Source organism: Monodon monoceros, unplaced genomic scaffold (assembly GCF_005190385.1).
Source record: "Monodon monoceros isolate NGI ecotype Baffin Bay Population unplaced genomic scaffold, NGI_Narwhal_1 Super_Scaffold_12, whole genome shotgun sequence".
In the NCBI taxonomy this organism is placed as follows: Eukaryota; Metazoa; Chordata; class Mammalia; order Artiodactyla; family Monodontidae; genus Monodon; species Monodon monoceros.
The window spans coordinates 126,587,327-126,612,065 of record NW_021703768.1 but is presented as its reverse complement, the minus strand read 5'-3'; the positions used below and the strand labels follow the sequence as shown (position 1 = coordinate 126,612,065).

General features: G+C 53.5%; 1 protein-coding gene across 3 annotated transcripts in view; it reads right to left on the bottom strand.

Annotated features, from left to right (window-relative positions):
* The window catches only part of NDST1 (N-deacetylase and N-sulfotransferase 1), a 69,247-nt gene extending 53,775 nt beyond the window's left edge, over positions 1-15,472 (bottom strand). Inside the window, exon 1 of one of the 3 annotated variants that reach the window (XM_029216246.1) lies at positions 15,258-15,472. The gene's annotated coding sequence lies outside the window, so the exon portion shown is untranslated. Of the gene's footprint in view, positions 1-14,447; positions 14,482-14,813; positions 14,970-15,257 lie in introns of those variants that run through there. The other 2 variants (XM_029216247.1, XM_029216249.1) reach the window with 2 other exon arrangements.
* Positions 15,473-24,739: the final 9,267 nt, after the last annotated feature.

Sequence of the window (24,739 nt, the reverse complement as noted above, 5' to 3'; positions counted from 1 at the left end):
CAAGACAGAGGTTGCCAGGGCTTCCCTGGTGGCGCAGTGGTTGAGAGTCCGCCTGCCGATGCAGGGGACACGGGTTCGTGCCCCGGTCCGGGAAGATCCCACATGCCGCGGAGCGGCTAGGCCCGTGAGCCATGGCCGCTGAGCCTGCGCGTCCGGAGCCTGTGCTCCGCAACGGGAGAGGCCACCACAGTGAGAGGCCCGTGTACCGCAGAAAAAAAAGAAAAAAAAAAAGACAGAGGTTGCCCATGCCAAGTCAGTGAAGACCCACAATTAAAGGAAGGGCAGGAGAGTCCATCAGGGCTGGCCCTCAGTTCTCACTCCGGCAGGTGGAAGGGGCTCAGCCCAAGTCTCTAAACTCACAGCATCCTCCTCAGACCACATGAGTACCAGGTTTCTACTCGATAGCCTTCCATGGCCCCCACCACCTACCAGGCAAAACCCCTTAACCTGACCGACTGCACAGTCACTAACAGCCCCTGATAACTGGGTGTGGTATATACCAGGGCCTTGGCTAAGTGCTTCGTGTGCATTTTCTCATTTAACCCTCACAGCGACTCTGTGATGCAGGTACTATGGTTGGCCCATTTTCACAGATGAGAAAACTGAGGCTGGGAGAGGTTATGTCACTGGCCCAGAGTCTCACAGCCAGGCGACCAAGCAAGGATTCGCACCCACACTGGACTTCAAGCCAGGTTCTTCACCTCTGTGCATCCAGCCTCCTCAAGTGCTCCCTGCCACCCTCAGAACCCGGGGGACCAGCTTAACACGTCAGTGTGCAGGAGAGGAAACCAAGGCACAGAGAGAAACCTCTCTCTGTTGGCAGCCGAGCCAGGGCAAGGCCTGAGGCCTCTGGCCTCCCCTTCCAGGGCTCCCCCTAGCCCCCCACCCAAGAAGCACGGCAGGCAGAAAGGCCAGGGCCACCACCAAGACAGTGAGTCCTCAGAATCGGCCTTTTTCCTCTGTCCAGGAGGAAGCGAAAAGCAGGAGGAGGTTTACAAAGAAAGAAAAAGAACACGAAAGGCCCAGGAAATACTTATTCTTACAGACAGATTCTCAGAGTTCAGGAGGTCCTACAGGGCACCCCTCACACCCCTTCAACGACAGGAACGTGCAGGCCCAGGACCAACCTCTACCCATGTGTCTCCCCTCCCACCAGGTATGCTCCAACCTAAAACATCTGACCTGAAATCTCCATTTCTCTCCCCAAACCTGCTGTCCTGCAGCCTTCCAGTCCCTCAGGCCAGAAACCTTGCCATTGACACCTTCTTCCTCTCACAGCCCACACCTAATCCATCGGCACATCCAGTGATACCAATTCAGAATCTGACCCCGGGCCGCCTCCCACTCTCCACGCTGAGCCGTCCTCCCTCACCTGTGGCACCCACTGGCTGGCGGGCATCCTGCTTCCAGCCTCTAGGCTTCTCTCCACGCAGCAGCCCACAGGATCCCTCTCAAACATGTGTCAAAACAAGGCAGCCCTCAGCCCCAGCCGCTCAGCAGCTTTTCTTTACTTTACCCTTTACTCAGACCAAACGGCAAAGTCCTCTCGAAGGGCAGAAGGCCCTAGGCAATCCCCTCCGCCCCTGGACAGACTCCCTCTGGCCACATCTCCTCCCAGGACGGCTCTTATTCTTCCGCCCCTGCCACACCAGCCTCCTTGCTGCTGCTCCTCGAGCACACCCTGCACCCTCTTGCCTCAAAGCCTTGCGTTGCTGTTCCCTCTGCCTGGAATGCTCTTCCCCACATACCCCGTGGCTCCCTAGCTCCCCTCCTGGAGTCTCCTGTCCCCTTACCAGAGACTTTCCATGACCCCCAACACAGCAGAGCCACTCCCTTAAGTCACACTGTCCACCCCCAACCCGGCTTTATTTTTGTGGCAGGCACTTCTTGCCAGTTGACAAGTAGCTAGTATTCTTTGGTTTGTTGACTCTCTCCCACTACCAGAGTGTCACCCCCAAGGCCAAAACAGGGACTGGGCTGTTTTGTTCACTGCTGTGTCCCAGTGCCCAGAAAAGTGCCTGGAACAAAGTAGATGCTCAATAAAAATGTGTTGGATGAGGGACTATGGCTGCCCTCATCTGAGCACCTTCTAGTTTCTGCAGTCCCCTAGGAGACCAGGGTTGCCTGGAGGCGGAAATGAAACTCCACCTGTGCCAGCTGGAATCTTGATGGCTGTCACATGAACAGTCCTGGGACAAGTAACTGCTTGGACCAGAACAGGACTTACGCCGGTCCCTGTCCGATACCTTTGCCCACCACTTTGGCCACTTTTGGGTCTGACAGCTGGGCCCACAGGGTGGCTCCAGCCCCAGCAGGAACATGGACTGGGCCGCAGCTGGGCTCCCTCCCAGCCCACCAGTGCTGCTGGGGTCCAGCATCTGACAAAGGCTGCCCCATGCTCCCAGCTAGAGGAGGCGGAGGAGGGAGGTCCAGTGCCATGCCTGCCCTTTTCCCGTTGTCGGCAGGAGGACTGTCAGAAGGAAGCTTTGTTCTCAGAATAAAGAGCATGAAGCCCAGTGCCTGGCGGAAACGGGCACAGAGGCAGCCGGCCCATTAGAGACAGTTTAAGGAAAAAAAAAAAAAAAAAAAATGGGATGGAGGATGTTTGAGAAGTAATTTGCACACCCAACCGGTTTCATGCCTCCAGGGTGGCTGTGACGATGGTGGCTTCACTTTTCCAGGCCCAAGCCTCAAGGCTGTCACAGACAAGCAGACTGTCCCAGCTGGGAGATCTGGCAGCGACCCTGCAGAGTGAGGTGAGGACAGAGGAGTGGGTTCTTGCCTGGGAGTCAGAAGATCTGGGGTCCAAGCCCGGCTTTCCACACACTCATGTGTGACACGGGGGGAGTCCCTCCCTCCATGTACCTTAGTTTACCCGTCTGTAAATGGCTTGTATAGGCTCGTGCTTGAAGCCTCAGCCTGCCTGCCACAGGATCACACATCAAGGTGCCCCTCAGCCTGTGGCCAGGTCACTGGGCAGCCCAGGCCAGTCCTCCAACCTCGTTGGGCACAGACCCTGCCCACTCAGACCGGGGCTTCCAGCCTGCCTCCTGCCCTGACATCAGGGCATTCCTCTTCTGAGCTGTTAGCTGAACAATGTGAAATCTCTGTGGGCCCTGCCCAGACACTGGCACCTGCCCTGATCCCCCGTCATCCCGTCCAAGGATGGCTCACCAGACGCTTTCAGCCACAACCAACAGGAGGAGCCCAGCGTATGAGTGCACCCAGGGTAAGAGAGAAGCCCGCAGAGGGAAAGGGGTAAGCGATGTCACACAGCTGCCATTCAGGGGTCCTCCCTACCAGCCCTGGCCTCCCTGAGCTAAGGCAGGGTCCTCAAAGCGTGTCCACAGACCCTTGCGTCTGAATCTTCTAGGGAGGGGGACACTGTACCCTGAAGGAATCAAAGATGGGGGCCAGAAACCTGCATGCTTTTTTTCTTTCTACAAGCTTCCCAGGTTTTTCTTGTCCCCAGCACAATTGTGACCTCTCAGCTAAGACCTCTTCAAGGAGGAGATAGCTTAGCCGGCCTCTAGGGAGGGTTCGGATTTCAATTAAAAGAGTGAAATACGCCTTGGACAGACAGATAGCTGGACAAAGAAGCTGGTGGCTAAAGCGCACACTCTAGGAGCAGAATACAGCAGAGAAAGGCCTGAAGGAGGGGAAGCCTAGTCCACGAAACACCTGAACTGATCCTTCCCCCCATCCCGCTGTCTCCCCAGGATGCCGAGGTCTGCACTCGATGCCATCTGAAGACTGCTGATCCCAGCCTCCCTCTCCCCGCAAGCTCCTCCAAGCCCCCTGGGAGAGTGAAACGTGGGGACAGCTTCAGGAGAAATGTCCCTCTCCTTGCTTACACTGCACCGTGGGGACAATCCTCTGAGTGACTGTTTATCCGCAGCTTAAGAAGCTGCCTGGGTCAGTGGTTAGGCAGCCACAGCTTATCTGGGAGGTGGATTCTCTGGCCATGGGACAGGCTGATCCAGAGGCTTCCATTAAATGGAATCTTCACAGCTGGTGAGGAGCAGCAACGCCCCGCCTTCATTCATAAAGGAAGCACTTATTATGCTCCTGCTGTGTACACAGTCCTGAGCCTGAGCACAATGCTTCGAGGGATACAGAGATGAGGCAGATCCCCACCACCACCACCAAAGAGCCCACAGAGCAGACAGACGGGGGACGACACCACGGCGCAGGAGAGAAAGCTGGCCGTGCCTACAGGACAGGGTCAAAATTCAGACACCTGGGGGCTAGAAAGACTGTATAAATGTGCGAAGTGGGCGGGGGAATGGGGCAAAGAGGAGCTTACGTGCTTCATCTCCAGTAGTGGCCACTGGAGAACTACACTCAAAGTTGTATGATCTTCTCATTTTTGAAGCCAGAAGTTGGGATTCTTACGTAAAATCTCCTGTTAGCAACTAGCTCAAGATTTGGCATGGGCCAAGTAAAAGCTGCCCATGAGGCGGATGTGGCCTGCCAGTTTGTGGCCTTTGTTTTCTTAAAGAGAATAGAATGCAAAGCTCAGTAGATGAGACTCCCCTGCAGCCAAGGTACCAGGGAAGGCTTTCTGGGAGAGGAGGCTTGGCGCTGGGCTGCAAGGATGGGTAGGTCACTCGTGGGGAGGGAGTCGTGGTGGGGGAGTGTACCCATTCAAGCCATAGGGGCCATGGGTCAAGGGTGCCACCCCCCAGCCTATAGCCTGCCTATCCCCCTAAAAAGGGGTTCCGGTCTCCACCCCCAAAGCAGGCACAGAGGCATCAGCTCTGTCTGTCCCCAGGTAGCCAGGGGAGGGGCCGCTTGCCCAGCAAACCTCCAGACTAAATCAATTGGTGGCAGAATAGCATGGGTTCGATTTCATCCCTGGAGCTTGGGGAACAGGTCAGCTAATGCAATAGCCCTGTGGGGGGAAGGGAGAGGAAGAGACAATGGAGGACAAAACGAGGTTGAGAATCATGTCCTGCCTGGCCAGGCCCCACTGGTTACATAATCTTGCCTTAGGACAAAGCTACGTTCAAGGCACCAGTGAGGGCCTGGGCTGGGGAGCCGGGGGATGAGGAAGGTTTCTCCTCCCTCCCCTATTCTCCAACCTCGCCCTGCAGCTCCTGAAAAGCCCAACAGAGCTGCAGGTGGAGACTAAGACCCCAAGATAAGGCACTTAACAGGATCACACAGCAAATTAGCAGCAAAGCTGAAACTGATAATAATAGCAAACTTTAACCAAGTGGTTACTTTGTACCAGGCACCAGGATAAATTCTTTAAACACATTATCTTATTTGAAAGCCTATAACACTGTGAGATAGCTATTCTTATTTTTCGCATTTTACAGATGGGGAAATTGATGCACAGACACAGTAACAAGGTCACACAGGAGCTGGCTTAGAGGAAGAGCCAGTTTAGAGAAGCCAACAGTGGCCTCCAAGACCATACTCTGAACCACGACACTACACTGCCACCACGCTACTTTCGACTAGAACCATACTGCCTCTCCAGCAACCTTCTCTCAAGGCTGTAGAGCATGCATTTGGCCCCCTGCCTTCCCATCAGCACTTTGGGTGACACCAAGCCCTCCGACAACCTGATGAGACCTACAGATTTTCTCTGCAGAAAAAGAATCCACGGAAATGCCCACAAAATGTTGCAAAAGATTTTAGGGGCTTACATACCCCTGCACTAGTGAGAACAGATGGATCCAGATCATGGAATACTCCAGAGATAGGAGGTAGCAGAGGAAGAGGACTCCCCCAGGTTCTCTGGTCCCCTCCTGTCTGAACTTGGAGCCCAAACGGTTGGCCACTTTAGTCCACAGGCGTGGGCACTTATCAGGGCTCAGGGCCTAGTCATCCCTTCAGGGCTAGGAGAACAGAATGAATCACGATATACAATAGTCCCCGCCTCTGCACCCACTGGGTGTGACTCCCAGCTCCCAGCTGCTGGGCAGACAGTGCACAGCTGGGCCCCAGCATCTGGACGGGGGTGGCATCACCAAGCATACCACCATGCTTCCCCACCATGCAGGTCACCATCCGACGGGCACACCTCACTGCAGACTGGACCTGGCCTTGTCCTGACTCTAGCAGCTCTGAGTGTTTCCAAGAGGGGACCCTCCACGGTCCCCGCGAGCCTCCAGGCCAGCCAAGGCCACGGGAACAGTAAGTCGAGACAACCGCCCCTTAAAAGGCGCCGCAAGACCCAGGCTCCCATCCCAAGCCTTCTGTGCCTCACTGTGCAGCCTCAGGCAGCAGCCTCCTCACCGCACCGCTCAGAGCCTCAGTTTCACCAACTGTAAAGTGGGAAGACTACCCTATCAAGTCTTCCCCAGCTCCACAGCCCTGAGTCTGTAAACAACAGCATCTGAGAAACTTCACAGAGCCCTGGGATCCTGCTTTCAGGAAGTTACAGAAACATCCTTCAGAGAAACAAAAGTCAAACCTAAAGACTCTACTTTCTTTTTTTGTAAGGATATCAAGAAGCCCTTTTTACAGTCTGACTTCCCCCATTCTACTTCCATTGTTCCAGATATCCTCTCAGGACCTAGAAAATACATTTGGTTTCCGTCTGGGGTCTGGGCTTCTTGGTGTTCTTTCTCTTGGATGCTGCCCCACCCTCCTTGGCAGCTTTCTCCCCCAGACACACCCATCTCTACCCCCAGCATTGGTCTGGGCCACTACAGCCACCCAGCCTGCCAAAGGAGGGGTGGGGGACAGGGACAGTTTTCAGGAAACAAACCCTTCCCTGGTCAGAACAGAGACAGCTCTGTGTCTGGTCCCAATCGTGACACAGTGTGTGGCCCTGTGCGAGTCCCTGCTCCTCTCTGGGCCTCTGTTCCCCACTGAGAGATGAAGGGGCTCCTGCACTGTGTCAGGAAAGCCCTTGGGCTCCTGGACCATACCCTGGAGACACTGAGGCAGAAGAGAAGTGCAGGGTGGACACTGGGCACTGATCTTGACACCCCACCTCTCCTGCGAGAACCAGAGAAGACCCTGGTTTTTTCTCTCCGATTCTATCTCTTGCCCTAGCTGTGGGACCTTGAAGTCAGCACTGTGCCTCTTTGTGCCTCAAATGGTCCATCCATAAGAGGAGAATGACAGTGTCTGCAGTGGAGGCCCCAACTTGGAGGCTTGAGCCCTAACCATCCCAACACAATCCCATCACCCCCCCAACAGTAAAGCCCAATTTACTCATTTGATAGAATATATATTTCTGCAGATTTATAAAGCCTGCTACCCGAACACTCCGCGACAACCCTCCACCGCCCTTCTTCCAATGAGATCACGTTTCCAAGCACCCCTAAAGGATTCCTGGATTCTACCTCCTTATCCCTGTGTGCCCTCAGTATTTTCATCTATAAAATGGGGCCAATAATGATGTTGAACTCATAAGATTACTCTGGGGATTACTCCAGATAAGATTACATGGAAGTGCTTATCCAGCACGGACAAGCTCTCCACAAATTGAGCAGCAATTATATGATCACCATTATTAAATTACTGAGATGCTTAAAACCACTGGGCTGGTGACAGCTAAGGCCCCTTGGCCCTCTTGGACCACATCTGGTCACTGTAATCACACATGCATGCACATACCCCCAGCACACACCCTTCTCTGAGGCAGGACCCACTCTCTGACCCCAGCCCTGGCCCCAGCCCTAGAACACAGCCAGCTTGTTCCCGGCACCCATCCTTGCCACCCACAAAGCCTCCCACCTTCAAGTCCCCCGATCCCACCTTCTTTAAGTGGCCCCAGCACTGTCTCCTGTAACCATGTTGGGGTTCTGTTCAACAGAACCCCATCACTGTGGTACAAGATTGTTTCCTGGGCAGGAGAAGCTGTTATAAGACGGTGGCTCTTTGAAGACAGGGTAGAGAGAAACTGGGCTTTCCTTTGGGCCCCCGACCTTTGCTGGTGTCTGAATACATTAAGAGCCCAAAGAAAGAAGCATCAATTTTGTTTTTTTATATATTACCTAACCAAGTGTTTGTGGATGTTTAGCATGCACTGGAATCACCTGAAGAACTTCAACAGCTTGTTGGGTCCCCCTCCTCACCCCCGCCACCCCGCTCAGTTTCTGATTTAGTAGGTCTGGGGTGGGGCTAGATAATCTGCATTTCTAATAAGTTCCCAGGTAATGCCGACATTACTAATCCAGAGACCAACCTTGAGAACCACTGACTTAACCTGCAGGTGAATCAGGGAGCGCTTCTGTGAACAGGTGATGCTAACAGTCCTGTAAACGCACAAGCAGGAGCTGCCAGGTGTGAGGAGAGGAGGGAGGGGACCTGGGCAGAGGGTGCAGCCTGAGTGAAGGCCCTGCAATGATGACACTCATTTCTCCTCACCTGGCCTCTGCCTGGGCACGCAGCCTAAACCAGCAGTGGCTGAGCAATAACCACAGCAAACCTCCACCGACCGACAGCCCGGACCTGCCCGGACAGGCCGGTCCTTGGTCAGCCCGCAGGTGAGGAGAATCCAAGCTACGCCTCGCGGACCAGACCACGGCTCCCCACCACTGCTCAACCACGTGAGCACCAGGATTCTGCCCCACACCTCCAGACACAATCCCTTCCATCCTGGCCAGCTCTGTTTCCTCGTTCCCAGTGCCTCACATGACAAGTCAGTTTCATCCGACCAGAGCAGCCCCTCGAAATCACCAGACCCCGATGGCAGTCCCCCGAGTCTGAACCTCTCCAGGCCGAGCCGTCCACCTTGCCGGGACTTAGTCACCGTATCTGCTAAAAGGGGGTGGTAACACTGCCCGTCTCCCTACTGCTGTTGGGAGGATTAAAATAAGCTTCTTAGTCATTAACTACATCATCAACTACAACAATGACCGTAACTAGCATGGACTGGGCTTGTAGTTAAGCACCTTCCCTGCATTTTCTTTCTAAATGCTGTGAGATGGGGACAGTTATTACCCCTTGTACAGACGAAGAAACTAAAAACAGCTTGCCCAAGGTCCCATAAGTATGAAGTGGCCCATCAGAGATTTGAACCCAGATCATCCAGCTCCAGAGCCTAGTTCCCAGCCTCTCCTCTATCTGTGTCCTAGTCACCCACCTTGAGTGAGATCTAGCCCAGGTCACCTCTCCCTGCCACCGTCCTCTCCCCCTTCCTGGGGCCCAGGGAGGCTGAGCAGGAGGCCTCTGGAGGCTGCAGCCTCCACAGTGTCCACAGTCTAGGGTATGGGTCCCCGGTCTCGAGGGCAGTCACAAGGCCTGCCAGCCAGGCCAACTTAACTGGCACAAGTTTTAGATACTACTCAACGTGGTCACCAGGGAGGAGGCTGGCACTACAGAACTTGAGTACCTTAACCTTGATGAAAGAAGAGAAGAGGAAAAACAGGTGTAACCGAGAGAGGAAATCCTGCCAGGCTTCCAGGATAAGACGGGCAGGTCCCACACCTTAGGCAAATTGCCCTTTCTCTCCAGGCCTCAGTTTCCTCATCCATACAAGCCTCAAGTCATTAGACAGAAAGTTTAGAAACTCAGACTCCAGAGATTCTTCCCTCTATCTCTAAAAGGATAGATCATCTCCTAGGTATAAACAGTAATTATGATAACCATTGTTAGCTTTGAAAAGCTCCCACTTACTGGGTTCTTACAATGGGTCAGGCACTGATCTGCTCAATCTCCCCAGCAAAACAGGACTGTTACTATCCTCATTTTGCAGCTGAGGAAAACGATGCCCAGAGAGATTTAGGTACTTTGATCAGGATCCCACAGTTAATGGTGGCAGAGGTGGGATGTGAAGCCAGGACTTCTGACTCCGCTCTGCAATGCTGCCCACACCCAGTGGGGCAGGAATGGGCTGCCCACAGCCACTGCCTCCAGAGCACAGAGCCTGGAGGAGATGAGACGTGTCCTGAAGGAACCGGAATTCAAGACCAGGTGTGTGAAGGGCCCTGTAGAGGCCGAGATAACAGACTGTGCACATGGAAAGCAGGGAGCAGGCAGCGCGAGCTCTGCGGAATTAGGAAGAGGTCACACTGGAGCTGGGCTGGGGGGGATTTTGGGGTGGGTGAGGGGAAGTGACTGGGGGGCAGCACCCTCACTGTGAGCAGAGATGTGGAGGCAGGAAGGGATAGGGCGCACACAGGGAGGGAAAAGTGGCAGGTTCTCTTTGAGGGTTGAGGGGCACTGGGAGGTGAGGCACTGTGGTCACATAGCAGGCCACCTCCCACGCCTTGGCCTCAAATAAATAAATGCTCATTTGCAATGCACATTTTAAAATTAGACTAATCCAATCTGTATCAACAAATAAAACAGGTAGGAATAAAAAGGGCCAGGAGGCAACTTGACACAAACCCTCCATCAAGATAAGAGCTTCAGGGCTTCCCTGGTGGCGCAGTGGTTGAGAGTCTGCCTGCCGATGTAGGGGACACGGGTTCGTGCCCCGGTCCGGGAGGATCCCGCGTGCCGCGGGGCGGCTGTGCCCGTGGGCCATGGCCGCTGAGCCTGCGCGTCCGGAGCCTGTGCTCCGCAAGGGGAGAGGCCGCAGCAGTGAGAGGCCCGCGTACCGCAAAAAAAAAAAAAGTTAAGAGCTTCAGGCCCCTCTGTAACTCCTTGGGTGACAGACTGGCTTTAGCCCTGAGGCCACACAGTCCAAGACATCCACATCCAGCCCTTCCTCTAAGTTCCCAACCTCCAAGCTGAAGCTGATGGACAGAGCTTTGTGCCAGCCCCACACGCAGGAGAAAGCACCTTGGCTTGTGACCCCTCAGGCCGGGAGGCCCGGCTTTACCCTCTAATGAGGGGAAGGAGGGGGACAGCCCTGGCCCCCAGCCCACGCACCCCACCCCTCCCACTCCTCACTTTCAAATCCATCAGCCCTTTCCTCCAGCCCCTACTGATTCAGCCTGACCCGTGATTCAGCCGTTTCCTCACATTTGAGGAACGAGAGACTGAACCCATTTCACAGACTGAGAAACGAAAGCAGAAGGTTCCAGTCCTCTGTGAAACCACAGTCCCTGGCAACCCAGACTTTGGTGGCTGATCCAGAAATTCTGAGGGGCCCCTCAAAGGTCAGCTGGGCTGAGTGTTTTCCATGGGGCAAGGGCTCTCCCAGGCAGAGCGCTGCAGGGGAACTTCTAGAAGGGGCAGCTGTGAAAAGCTATGAGAAAAACGGAGTACAAGTGGGCCGAGCACCACCCTAAGATTCTCGGGCGAAAAGGGAACTGAGAGAGGTCACCCAGGCATGACCCTCCGGTACATGCCTCCGGCACCCTCTCCAACTCTCTGGCCTCTTTGCATATACTGTCAGCAATGGGAACCTTGCTGCCTCCCCAGGCACTTAATTCCCGTTAGCTTCATTGTCACCCTTGGTGCTGTCTCTGCCCTTGAGAGCCACACAGGACAAGACTATGCCCTCTGTCAGTAGACAGCCCTGCAGGGAATTGAAAGCAGTGACACTGCCACTTAAGGGTCCTTCCCCAAACCCCAGACCACCTGTGATGACCCTATCCCCAAGATACCTACAAAGTCCTGCAGCCTCCCTCTCCTTCCCTCTCAGTCCCATGGCCTGAGTCAGACCTTTGGTCAACTTTCTGCCAGACCACAATTAGCATCATCTCTGAGCTGGTCTCAACCCTGCCAGTCTTGGCACCACCTTTGGCCAAATGACCCCTGAGAGGAGCAGCACAACAGGGCAGAAACTCTTCAAGCCTGGGTTCAAACACAGTTCTGTAAGTGACTCGACCCCTCGGAGCCTCCACTTCCTCATCTGAAAATGGGGTGGGGCTGGGGGTGGCCAGCTGCAGCTACTTTGCAGGGGTATTGTGAGATCTCAATGGAGCGTCTGTAAGGAGCCTGGCACAAGACACAGTAACAGGCATCGACTCAACGAGCTGCTTACAACCCTCTGTCCTCTCCACCAGCCAGAGCCTGAAATCCAAACCCCCGAGGAGGACACTGCAAGCTCCCCCACGACCCCATCTTGCCTCCCACAGCCCCCTTTCCCACTGCCTGCACCCTCACAAACACTTCCTCCCCCAGGAAGCCCTGTCGACATAAACTACCAGAAGAGCTTTTCCCCTCCACTGACCTTCCAAAGCCCGTCTATCACTGATCACATCCTGCCTCTTCGCCATCACTTGATCCTCGCCTTCCCTCCCCTGTCAGATTAGCGGCCTCTCCAGCCAGAAAGCAGGAGCATCTTCACCTTATTTCATTTCCCAGTCACCCCCGTCCACAGACATTTTCCATACATATTTAACAAATTACCCTAACGTTCCATTTCAAGTAAAGAATGTCCAAGTCCTCCAAACAGTCCAGATATTTCAAGCCATACCCAAAACCAAATTCCAAGCCAGCAGAAGTCTGCCCAGTCTCTAGGGACTCGCAGGCCTGGCTTTGACACCAAAGTGCAGAAGACAGGTCAAGCAGGCCCAAAGCCCAGGGCAGAGAAAGCTCTGGGCTGCTAAGACCAGAGTCCATTTCTAAGTGTCTCACGTGCAGGTCTCTCAGTTGGCCCCTAGGTCAACCCCCAGCCTATGATTTCATATTCTTAACCACATTCTCAACTTGCGATTGTAAAACTGTTCTTTGTATACCCCTTGTGATAGGAGACTCACTATCCATCTTTTCATTCTTGCTGGCTCCTCCTCACTTCACCTGTTGATTCTCTTGCTCTGATCTCAAGGAGAGTCTGACCACACGCCTAGGGTCATCCCCATCCCTCAGGAATCTTTTCAGCCCCTCCACTCAATCCCCCACATTTCTGGGCCCCCTTAAAGTCTAGCTAAGTAGTGGAATTTCCACTCTTGTTCCTACCAGCTGGCAGTGAACTGTCAGCCCAGGAGGACCCCCTATTCTCAGGGGCCAGGAAAAGCCTACGGACACTGCAAATTCCAGAAGCAGTGCTGGCACAGCCCTCAGAGAAGTTAGAATGGTAATGCACAAACTTTCCTCTCCCCAGGACTTTTTTTCGCTATCTGCTCCCACTCCATTGTTTTAAGATGTCATTCACTAACTAGCAATTTGTTTTCCATTTTTTTAGAAATTACTCAAGGCCCCCGCTCAGAGCCTGACCCACAGTCATGGGATGGTACCCCCACAAAAAGGCTAGGCCAGCACAGGGCACTAAAGTGAGTGAAAGTCTGGGCCACCCCACATTCACTCCTGGGCTATTTACATGGAAAATGCATGCCCTAGGCTCAGAAACCCATACACGCATGCATTTTCCATAAGGATTCTGCAATTGAGACATGTGCTCAAAGTCCACCCTTCATTACCGTCCTCAAGGACCCTTGGGGCTGGGGCATTACTTCTGCAATGAGGACCCTGCTGATGGGTCACACAAGAGGACACCTGCAATATAAATCCCATCACCCCAAGGGCGCCACTCCTGGCCCTACCTCTGCCCCCTGCTGATCTGAAAGTGACCTGGTCTGGATGGAGTAGAAAGGCTCTTTGGTCCCCTGGGTGCTGGAGAGAGGCCTGTTGACAAAGCCACCAGCTGTCCCCAGCCAGAGCCAGGGAGCACTCCTCCCTGCACCACCCATACTATGAAAGCGTTCCTACCACGGACCCAGCCAGCAACAAAACTTGGACCCTTAACGGAGCTCCAGGCCCGGGGTCCAGCTGCCCACAATAACAAGAGCCAGGGCACAAGACCTCAGCCCACACCAGTACCAGACAGAAGGAGCATCACCTGAGGGTAAGGGTAAAGGGAAGAGCAGCCTGTGTCCTCATGATTTCAATGGAAAATGAGCTCGGTCACAGCAGGATCTTATAAAGCCTTGTAGTTGAGACTCAGGCTGGGGGAGGGGAGTCAAATCCAAGTTCCACCACATCACAGCTGTGCGACCTTTATGATTCTGTGCCTCTGCCCCGCTGTAAAATGCTGCTAATAGTAACATGGGAGAATTAAATGAGATAATGTATCTAAAGCAATTAGCCCAGGGCCTGACATATAGTACACATGCAACAAATACTTGTTGAATATAAACATGCCACCGTTTACTAAGGTACCACAGGTTCTCATTTCATCCTTATTCTGGCAGATTCTATACTTTGCCCATTTTACAGGTGAGGAAACTGAGGCTAGGGGGAGGTAAGGAACCAGCCCAAGGCTACAGAGCTGGGAAGTGACAGACATCCAGGTCTGTCTGAACCTCAAACTAGGGACAGTAATGCCGCAGGCCATTCCAAACGCTCTGGGGCAGGGGGTGGGGGTGGGGGCGGTTTTACAGCACCCGGGTGTGATGGTGGGATTCTGTATCCCCTGGGCCTGGCATGGCTCCTAGCTGACCCGCGTGCTTAAATCTGGGAAAGAGCCAATTTCCCAGTCTGTCCCAGAGACCACGCGTCCACTTACGCCCCCTCCTACCCCGTCCCAGGGTGTTAAAGGGCAGCGTTCAAAGCGGGGGTATAGTTGCTCCCAAGAACCTGAGGAAGAAGGGGAGTTAGAGACCAGGCCGATCACAGCCCACAGAAAACCGGTCCGGCTGCCTTACCCTTTCCGAAGCGGGGACCTAGCCTCTAACCCCGTCCCTCGCCAGACAAAAGTTTCCCCTGTTCGGGAGTAGAGGAGGGGGAGGGGGCATTCCTCGTGAGTGACATTATCCGTGACCTACAGCTGCCGCGCTGCCCTCACCGGCACCCCGGCCTGCCCCCGGCCCCCGCCCGCTCCCCCACCCCTTTGTCCTCCCACCCGGGTGCGCGGGGCCCGGCAGACTCTACGAGCCCGCCCGGCGCCCGCCCGCACCAAACTTGCGCCGGCGGCCGCTTGGGCCCCGCGCGGCCTGCACGCCCAGCTCGGCTCGGGCCCCGCAGGCTCGGCGACAGGGGACTGGCCCGCCCCGGCCCTCCCAGCCTCTTACCTGCCACGGCTGGGGCGCCACCCGGGGCAGGGGGCGCTCCCGGCGAGCTGCCGGACGCCTGGGTCCCCTGGGCCGTGTGTGCGTTGCCAGGCAGTGGCCCGGGCCGCGCTTAACCCCTGCGCGTCCGCCTCCCGCAGCTCCCACCCACGCTCCACGCCGCAGCCGCCGCTGCCGCCGCCCGCCCCGCCTCCCGCCCGCTCTCCTCCCCTCCCCCTCCCCCTCCCTCTCGGTGCCCAGCCCCCAGTCCCGGTCCCCGGCACCGCGCTGAGGCAGCGCGCAGCCTCCCCCCTCATCCCGCGGTGGGAGGTGGGGGTCTCCCTTTAGACTGCAAGTTGGGGCGCGCCGCCTCGCTCACCGCGGGCCCGCGGAGCACAGAGGGGCGAACCCGCGCGCCAAGGGGCCCCCAGCCTGTCTCCCCTTACCCACTCCGTCCCCGGCGCCTACCTCCCCGAATGTCGGCGGAGGGAGCGGGGTTCGATCCCGTGATGGAGCGTGGGTGCCCGCCGGAGATCTGCTCCACAGGCCCGAGCGGCCGGCTGGCGTGCGGCGCGCACCCCGGGGCGGGGGCCGGGGCGGGACCGGGCGCTGCTATCGGAGCTGGATTTCTCGGCTTCCACCCGGATTCTCCCTCGGCTCTCCCGGCCGATTCGGTGCTGCTCGGCGACCACGTGACGCAGGCTGCCTTTGACCCCAGTCTCAGAGCGGGTAGGGGGTGGGGGCCGGAGGGGGTGTCAGATGCGGGACCCACGAGGGCCCGAGGCGGCTGCCGGGAGTCCGGGAGGCGGTGACCCTGGGGAAACAAAGCCCGGGGGAAGCCAACAAGTTATTCGGGGGTCAAAGAGGGAACAGCACTGGGGGTCGGAGAGGCTGCAGAGAGACCGAGAGAGACAAAGACCGGCGTCCGCCGTGCCTCCGAGGGTCCTGGGAGCGCCCTGGCTGGCCCGAGGGGGCCTCCTGGCTCTACCAACACTGGGCCGATGACAACCCTCCAGGGCCTCCTCAGACGGCTCCCCAACAGCCAGGTCTCTGCTGGAGTGACCCCTTCTGGGCAGTCCTTCCCAGCCCCACCTACCCCTTTGCCCTTACTCTCGAAAACCCCTTTATTTCCTTTTTCGTGATTATCTGGTTCACTTACTGGTTGCATTGTTTACTAGAATGTCATCTCCCCCAACAAGTTGTTCCCAGCTGAATTCCCAGCGCCTGGCACATAACAGGCAAATGAAGAGGTGGATGACATTGTGCAAATCTCTTCTCCCACTGCGCCTCAGTTTCCCACCCCCAGTGCAACCATCTCAAGGACCCTGCAAATTAGGCAAGATTACTCTGGTCATCGTCATTACGCAGATGAGAATAGCGAGGCCCAGAAACACAAAATGATTTCTGGGAGTCTCTGAAGTGGCTGAGAGCCCCAGCCTGCACTCAGATCTGACTGTTCCAGGTGGGGTTTTTACCATCCATGAGCCTGCTTGTAATGAGGGACTGGGTCATTAGTTGATTGGTTGATTAGTGAGCAATAAGGAGCTTGCTAATGATGTAGATCACCAGGCCACCCTAGAGATCCTGACTCTGTGGGCCTGGGGTGAGACTAGCAAATTTGGAAAACAATGGATCGGTGGTTTCCTAAGGACCTTCAGAGGCTCGAGATTACCTAATTGTAGGAGCAAAGCTTAAAAAAAAATATGAGCAACCAAAGCAGAGCCAAGAGAGGTAGAAAAGCCAAGCTTGACATACGAAAATAGGACGAATCATCCCAATTCCCCTAAAGCGTAACCTCCTGTGCTGGGGGGGAGCGGGGGAAGGGGTTTCAGCCAGCCCACTCATGTCTCGGAGGAGGAAAGACGCTGAGGCCTGAGCAAGGTTGGTGCTGGGGAATGGGACCAGGCTCTGGACTCCCAGTCATGCCCATGTGACAGCTTTGCATGGAGTGTAGTCAGTAGGACTAAGCCTAAGGGTGGTGATCACAGGCCCAAACTGATGTTCAAAGATAGGCTTGTGACTTCCTAGTGCATACTCCAGCCATGCCACCAATTTAGCCAGGGAAAGCAACATCCACTAGCAAATTCTCTTTTATAATCTATGTTCCTGTGGTCAATGATCTAAAGTTCTTGAATACTGTCTGGGTCTTGGGCAGGTTAAACAAGCCCCTAGAATCTTATTTACATCCACATGAGGTCCTGTAGCATCTTCCCTGTGCCAGGCACTGTGTTCTTGGTAACAGGGTTGAAAGAGACATGGGTCTGCACTCTCAAGAAGTGTCGGGGTGTGTTTGGAGGTGATCTGCATGTCCCTCCCTGTGTCCGGAGGCTGGCTGAGCTGAGGGCCTGCTGGGGAGGCCCAGGGCAAGTGCTATGGCCTACAATAATAGGGGAGCAGAACAAGGGAACTTTGGGGGGAGGCAGCCTCTGAGCAGGATCTGGAGGGACCGGAGGGGATCAGGGCGGGGATATGGACATTCCTGGTACAAGGAACAACCTGTTACAGGCCACATGGAAAGCGTTCAGGAAAAGCTGAGTGTTGCATGGAGGGGGGGGGGGGGAAGGGAAGAGGAAGCAGGAAGGAAAGAATGAGCAAGAAAACTGGAGAGGTGGGTTAGGAGCAGTTTATGGGTGAACTTCTCTAAGGGGCCCAAAGGAAAGGACATTATCCTGAGGGCCAGGTGGAGTGAGAAGGCTATAAGTAGGTGAAGGAGGTAATAAGAGCAATGCTATGGGAGGGTAGAGAGGAATGGAGGCCAGTCAGGTCACGGAGCTATTCTCCTGCCCAAGCTGAGCGAGAGCCAGCATCTCACCAATGGAGTTGCAGGTCCCGAGCATTGGCAGGGGGGAGGGGGGACAGCTGTGAGCTGGGGTGACTCCCCATCACCGACAGCTCTTCCTACTCTTTTCAAATCTTCAGTTACCGTTCACCAAGTTGGGCCCAAGGCCCTCCAGCTCACTGTTACCCAGAAAGCCTGCAAAAAGGCAAGGCCCAGGCTCCACCCTGGGCATTGGCCTCCATGGGTCTAGGTGAAGCTGAGGACTCGCATTTCTAACCATACCCTGGGAGATTCTGAGGAAGACTGTCGAGGTGCCCTGCTCCTCCACCCCCTCAGGACCCACCCACACCTCCCAGAGCTTTGGGGACCTTCTTTGTGCTGGTAACTTCCCCTGCCCACACCCCCTCCTCAGTCCAGTGTCCTCCCCACTGGCCACTTGACATGCTCCTTGGCTGCCCCAAGGTCCCCTTTATCCAACTCTGTAAACCAAAGGCTGAACTTCCAAACCTGCATCCACCCAAACCTGCTTCTCTCCCTCCTCCTATGTGTCCAGTTCACATGTCCAGTCCAGAAATCTGTCACCAGCCACTGTCCCCACATCCCATCCATGAGCCAGGGCCACTGGTTCCGCCTCCAGTTTTCTGCTCTAACCCAACCCCATCCCTTCCTCTTCATCACTACCACCCTAGTCCAATCCAACATCTTGTCTCCTTCTCGGCCCGTGTTAACAGCCCCTTCACTGCTCTCCCTCCCCCCCACTTTGCCTCCTCTAATGCAACCTAATCATGCCCATTTCTTACTTAAAGCCACCAATGCCTTCCCATTGCTCTCAGGATAAATTCCCCACCTTGTTGTCCAGCCTTACCTCTTGTCCTAAGTGGTATGCCTGGCCTTCCCCTTTACCTGACTAATTCCTTGTTCAGAGTGTGGACTACCTGGGCTTGAATGCTGGCTCTGCCACTTACAAGCTGTGTGACCGTGGGCCAGTTTTTTTTTTTTTAAGTAAATTTATTTATCTTTTTTTTTTTGGCTCGTTGGGTCTTCGTTGCTGCAGGCAGGCTTTCTCTAGTTGTGGCGAGTGGGGGCTACTCTTTGTTGCGGTGCGTGGGCCTCTCATTGCGGTGGCTTCCCTTGTTGTGGAGCACGGGCTCTAGGTGTGCAGGCTTCATTAGTTGTGGCACGGGGGCTCAGTAGTCGTGGCTTGCAGGCTCTAAAGCGCAGGCTCAATAGTTGTGGCGCATGGGCTTAGTTGCTCCACGGCATGTGGGATCTTCCTGGACCAGGGCTCGAACCCATGTCCCCTGCATTAGCAGGTGGATTCTTAACCACTTTGCCACCTGGGAAGTCCCTGTGGGCCAGTTTTTCAAACTTTCTGTGTTCATCTCTAAAATGGGATAATAGTCTGTACTTCCTAGGACAATTGTGAGAATTAAATGAGTTAAACATGTAAAGCCCTCAGAGTGGTGTCTGTCACAGGATAAGCACTATTAAAATGTTAGCTAAATGGTTAATTTTTATTTTTGGGGTATCAGGTTAAATTTCATTTCCTCCTGGGGCTTTTCCTCTGTCCCTAACCCAGACCACTTCCTGGTCTACATGTCACAATCCCTCTTCATCATCCTTGTAGTTACTTGTCGGCTGCCTCTCTCTAGAGTGTAAGCTGTGTGTGAGCAGGACCACATTTGTCTCAGACACAGCTGAGCTCTGGAACCCCACACATAGCTATAGGCACAGGGCAGGCAACCAGCACATATTTGCTAACTAAACAGATAAAATGAAAGTCAACAGATTCATCACAAAACAAAGAACACTGCCTCCCTACAACATGCCCATCCATGGTACTTCATTCATTTAGTTATTTGACATTGATTAGTACCTCTCCTATAGTCTTCCTCACACCATCCTGGTGGGGGAGGAAAAGTAGAGGGACATAGAGATGAACATGACAGATGTGGCCCCTGTCCGCAAGGAATGTATGGTCTACTGCAGAGACAAACATGTAAATGCACCAGAAGATATGATGCAATGTAACCATGTTGTTATACTGGCCTGAAACAATTCTGCTTCCCAGGAGGTCTTTGGAACAGGAAAGTGAAAAGTAAATGAAAACAGACACTGTTGCCTACTTTAGCCCCTACCCCCAGGTCCTAGCAGGGTTGTCTATAACAGAGCAGGAAGGGTAGGTCCTGTCCCAAGGGCATTAAGATCACCCCCTCTTTCCCTGCCTGGAGACCTCCTATTCAGCCTTCAAGGCCCCACTTAAGCAGCACCTCCTCTGGGAAGTCTTCCGGTTCCTGCCAGGGCTCTCTATGGGACTTCGTCACGGCTCTAGTGATTTTCTGGGACTATGCTGGGATTTGTCACAGAGAATCCAAATTTCATGTCATTTTCTTCTTAAAAAAGTAAAAGGTGATTCAATGAATGTGTAACTACATGTGATTTCACGGTTTGGACTTCAGTGGAGGCAGAAAATAGCCTCTGTCAGACCATGTGACCTGATTTGTGGTTTGGAGAACATGGTCACCGTAATTACAGCACTGACCACATGGTGTAACAGTTTCCTCTCTCCTCTCTCCTCTCTCTCTCTCTCTCTCTCTCTCTCTCTCTCTCTCTCTCTCTCTCACACACACACACACACACACACACACACACACACACACACACAGTTCTTCAAGGACAGGGACTATTTGCTTCCTGGCAGACCTTGATATCTGTTAAGCAAATGAAGGAGAAAAATCTGTGAAATGGGCAGGTTATCCATGCTTCAGATGGACAATGGATATAAACTGTTCTGAAAAGCAACCAAAGACTGAGGTGGGGGATGGGAGTAATTAACAGCAATTAATTGCTTACTCTGGTGCATGCTACCTGCTTTCTGCCATTTATTATTGAGCAGCCCAGAGAGTTGTAGCTCAGAGAGGTGAAGCAACTTTCCCAAGGTCACCCAGACAGGCGTGGCAGAGGAGGTTTCGAATCCAGCCCCACCTAACTCGAAGGTTAAGTTCTTAGCACTATTACTGCACGACCCAGTGCCCGGGGGCAGTGAGCCTCCAAACTGTGCAGGACCACCTGGGTTCTGTGCCCTAGTCCCCCGCTTGCACAGGGTTCGCCCACCCTTCCCTGTTGCGCCCCCACTTTCATCTACGCTGCTGCTGTCTGAAGAGCACTTGCAGCTGGTTTCCAAAGCAGTCCCGTCTCTGCGGCCAGGTTTCCTGTTTCAGGCAGAACCCACCCAAGGATGTGTGTCCTGCCTTCCCCAGCCCTATTCCTCACTCCCAGGAGCTGCCTGGGCCAAGGACTCAGCTAGCACAATCCCTTGCACGTGCAGCACTCTTCCTGTGTTTTCGAAAGCATTTCCCAATTCTGTAAACCAATTCCCGGGGACTCCACAGCAGTCCTGAGGGTTTTTCACAGTGGAGGCTTTTCCACCCCGAAAGGTGAGAAAATGGAGGTTTGGCCAAACCGTGGGAGATCCCCTCAGCTGATCAGAGAGCCGAGCTGCAGCTAAACACCATTTCAGACCACCGCCGCCTTCTTCCAAGTCCCTGGAAGGTTCAACTTGACCAAGAGAACGGAGATGAAGGGTGAAAGATCTTCGGAATCCTCACACAGAGAAGATAATAGCTTCTGCAAACAAATGTAAATCGGTTAATTTCCCTTTTTACTGTGTTGATTGTGATGCACTAATTACAACCTGGCGAAAGAAAAATACAAGCGTGTGTGGTCTCTAAATGACGCTACCACAATAGGCTCAAAGTCCTCTGAGGGCAAGGCAGGGTCCAGGGCTCAGTTCCAGCCTGCTCATCTGGGAGCAGAACCCTCCTCATGTGAGGGCAGAAGCTAAGGGCGGTGGCGGAACTGTTCCTTCCCAAAACTCTCCAGAGGGGCTCAGCACTGGCCTTGCCCTCACCCCCAGGCCATTTCTCATCCACTCCTCCACTATCTGGCCTCCTCATTCTTCAGTTCTCTTCACTTGACCACCAGGAGCTAACTCCTTTTTTAAAAAATTGAAGTAAAGTTGATTTACAATATTGTGTTAGTTTCAGGTGTATAGCAAAGTGATTCCGTTATATATTATTTTTCAGATTATATTCCATTGTAGGTTATTATGAGAATAATATTGAATATGGTTCCCTGAGCTATACAGTAAATTCTTGTTGCTTATGTATTTTATGTATAGTAGTGTGTATGTGTTAATCCTATACTCCTAAATTTATCCTTCCCCCACCTTCTCCTTTGGTAACCATAAATTTGTTTTCTATGTCTGTGAGTCTGTTTCTGTTTTGTATACAGATTCATTTGTATTATATTTTTAGATTCCACATATAAGTGATATCATATGGTATTTGTCTTTCTCTTTCTGACTTACTTCACTTAGTATGATAATCTCTAGGTCCATCCATGTTGCTGCAAATGGCATTATTTCATTCTCTTTTATGGCTGAGTAATATTCCATTGTGCATATATACCACATCTTCTTTATCCAGTCATCTGTTGATGGACACTTAGGTTGCTTCCATGTCTTGGCTATTGTAAATACTGCTGCTATGAACATTGGTGTGCATGTATCTTTTTTAATTTAGAGTTTTCATTTTTTCCAGATATATACCCAGGAGTGAGATTGCTGGATTATATGGTAACTTTTTTTTTAGTTTTTTAAGGAACCTCTATACTGTTTTCCATAGTGGCTTCACCAATTTACATTCCCACCAACAGTGCAAGAGTGTTCCCTTTTCTCCACACCCTCTCCAGCATTTATTATTTGTAGACTTTTTGATGATGGCCATTCTGACTGGTGTGAGGTGATCCCTCACTGTGGCTTTGATTTGCATTTCTCTAATAATTAGTATAATTACTAATTACTAAGTATACTATATACTCATTCACTCATCCGTTGCACACACCACTCACCCCACCCACCTCCCTTTCCCCCAACCTGCCCTCCTTCCAGAGCATCTTTTCATGTGCCTGTCGACCATCTGTATGTCATCTTTGGAGAAATGCCTATTTAGGTCTTCTGCCCATTTTTAAATTGGATTGTTTGTTTTTTTGATATTGAGCTGTATGAGCTTGGAGCTAAATCCTTTTAACATGACTCAGATCAAAAGATTACATTCATCAAAGGCAGGGGGGACATTTCTCCTCAAGATTCCCATCAATTATTCCAGTTAATTCTCACCACTCCCATGGGGTAGGGGGTGGGCACCACAACCCCCACTTTCTAGTTAAAGAAGGTGTGGCTCAGGGTCCCAGCACCTCTGGCAAGTGAAGCAGGGAGGCTGGGCCAGGCCACCTGGTCTGGAGGTTGCTGTCCAGTTCTCCTGGGTCCCTGCACTCCTTACACATGCCCAGCCTCCCTCATTCGTTTGCATTCTCCTCCTGGGCTACCTTGTCATCTTCGTTTATGATTCCTGAACTAATCCAAACTGCCTTTTTACAGATATGGAGACACTGGGGCCCAGAGAGGAACAGGGGTCTGCCCCCATCACCAGTGATGCAGCCGAGCTACGACGACCCTTCCGCATTGCCCAGCTGTGTGTGCGTCAGAAGCCGAGACGAAGGGGGCACCAGTAAGGCAAGGACTCCCGGGGTCAAGTCTAGACATCATTCCTGGGCCCTTGGAGATGTGCCAGCGTATGGGGGGAAGGGCAGTGTTGACCCCAGTGGGAAGTTGGCTCTGGAACTGGCATGGTGGCCAGACTCTTGTCTGGGGCTATCTGCTCCAACAGGCATGGAAATTCTTATCATTCCAAGGCCTCCTCTTCACACAGACCTGTCTGGGCTGGGTCTGTCCTGAGATGGAGCTGGGGTTATGGGAGGGGGCAGGAGGGAAATGGCAGGGATACCGCCCCCCATTCACACACGACATGGTCACACTCATTCACTCATCCGTTGCACACACCACTCACCCCACCCACCTCCCTTTCCCCCAACCTGCCCTCCTTCCAGTGCTTAAGAGCTCTGGAGCCAGACTATTCTGTGTGGAAATCCAAGGTCAGCCTTCACTTACTGTCACTTAACGTGGCTTCAATTGTTTATTTGTAGAATGGGGATAATAGTACTTACATCGTAGGGTTATTGAGAAGATTAAAGGAAATATTAGGAAGCCACGTAGCACCATGCCTGGCATAGCTATAGTTGTTACTGTTGTTTTATCCAGCACTCCCCTATAGCTCACTGGGGTTCCCCCTCTATTGTACATACACACCCCTCCCCAGAGGCCAACTCCCAGGCTGCCCTCAGCCAGCTGAGCCCACCCTCACAGCCCTACTGCCTGCCCTCTTACCCCTCTACTCCAGGCAGCCTGGGACCCTCAAGGCCTGGGTACTGGCCACGTGTGCCCAGCATCCCTTCTGCCCAGAATGCCCTCCTCTCCACCTCTTCACAACTCTAACTACCCTCTCCTTTCCTTCAAGTCCCAGCTCCAGTCCCACTTCCTCTAGGACGCCTTCCCTGACTGACCTCTGATCTTCCTCCTCTGAATTGCTGAGGTGCTCTGAGTGAGTCATTGCCACTTAGTACTGCCTTGGAATTCCTGACTCTGTCAGTAAGAAAGCCTCTTCCTTCTTCCTCCCCACAATCTCTTAAAATTGAAAACAGCATTCTACAGGCAGATTTGAAGCACCCTAAATCAACCTGCTGATTCCTGTGTCACCCCACATCCTAGCACCTGGAGTCACCCATCACACATCTTCCTAGAGCTAGGAACAGGGTGGGGCTCAGAGACCACGCAGTGCAGGCCAGTTACCCAGACAGACAAACAGAATACTCTACAAACTGGGAGAGGCTGGAAGGATCCTCACTCTGTCACTGGGGTCCGTCCCAGGAACAGTTCTGCTGAGGAATGGGGAAGCAGAGAGGGCCATCTGGAGCAGAGGCTCCCTGAAGCTCACCTGTAGGAACAGGTGTCGAGGTAGACCCTGCAGCCTGTAGAACAGTGGCCTGGGGGGAGAGGAGGGAGGGGCAGGACTCAGACTCCACACCTTTCATGGGGAGAAGGATGCAGACCTGTTCTGGGAGGCCCTGGAAGATGCTCTGGGAACCAACCATGAGGGTGGAAGAAGCTGCAGGAAGCAGATCCCACCCGACACTCAGAAACTCTAACCATTCCAAAAGCCCAGCAGCCATGGTGGCAGTGAGTTCTCCACTGGGAAGGTGGGGGCAAGGGGTA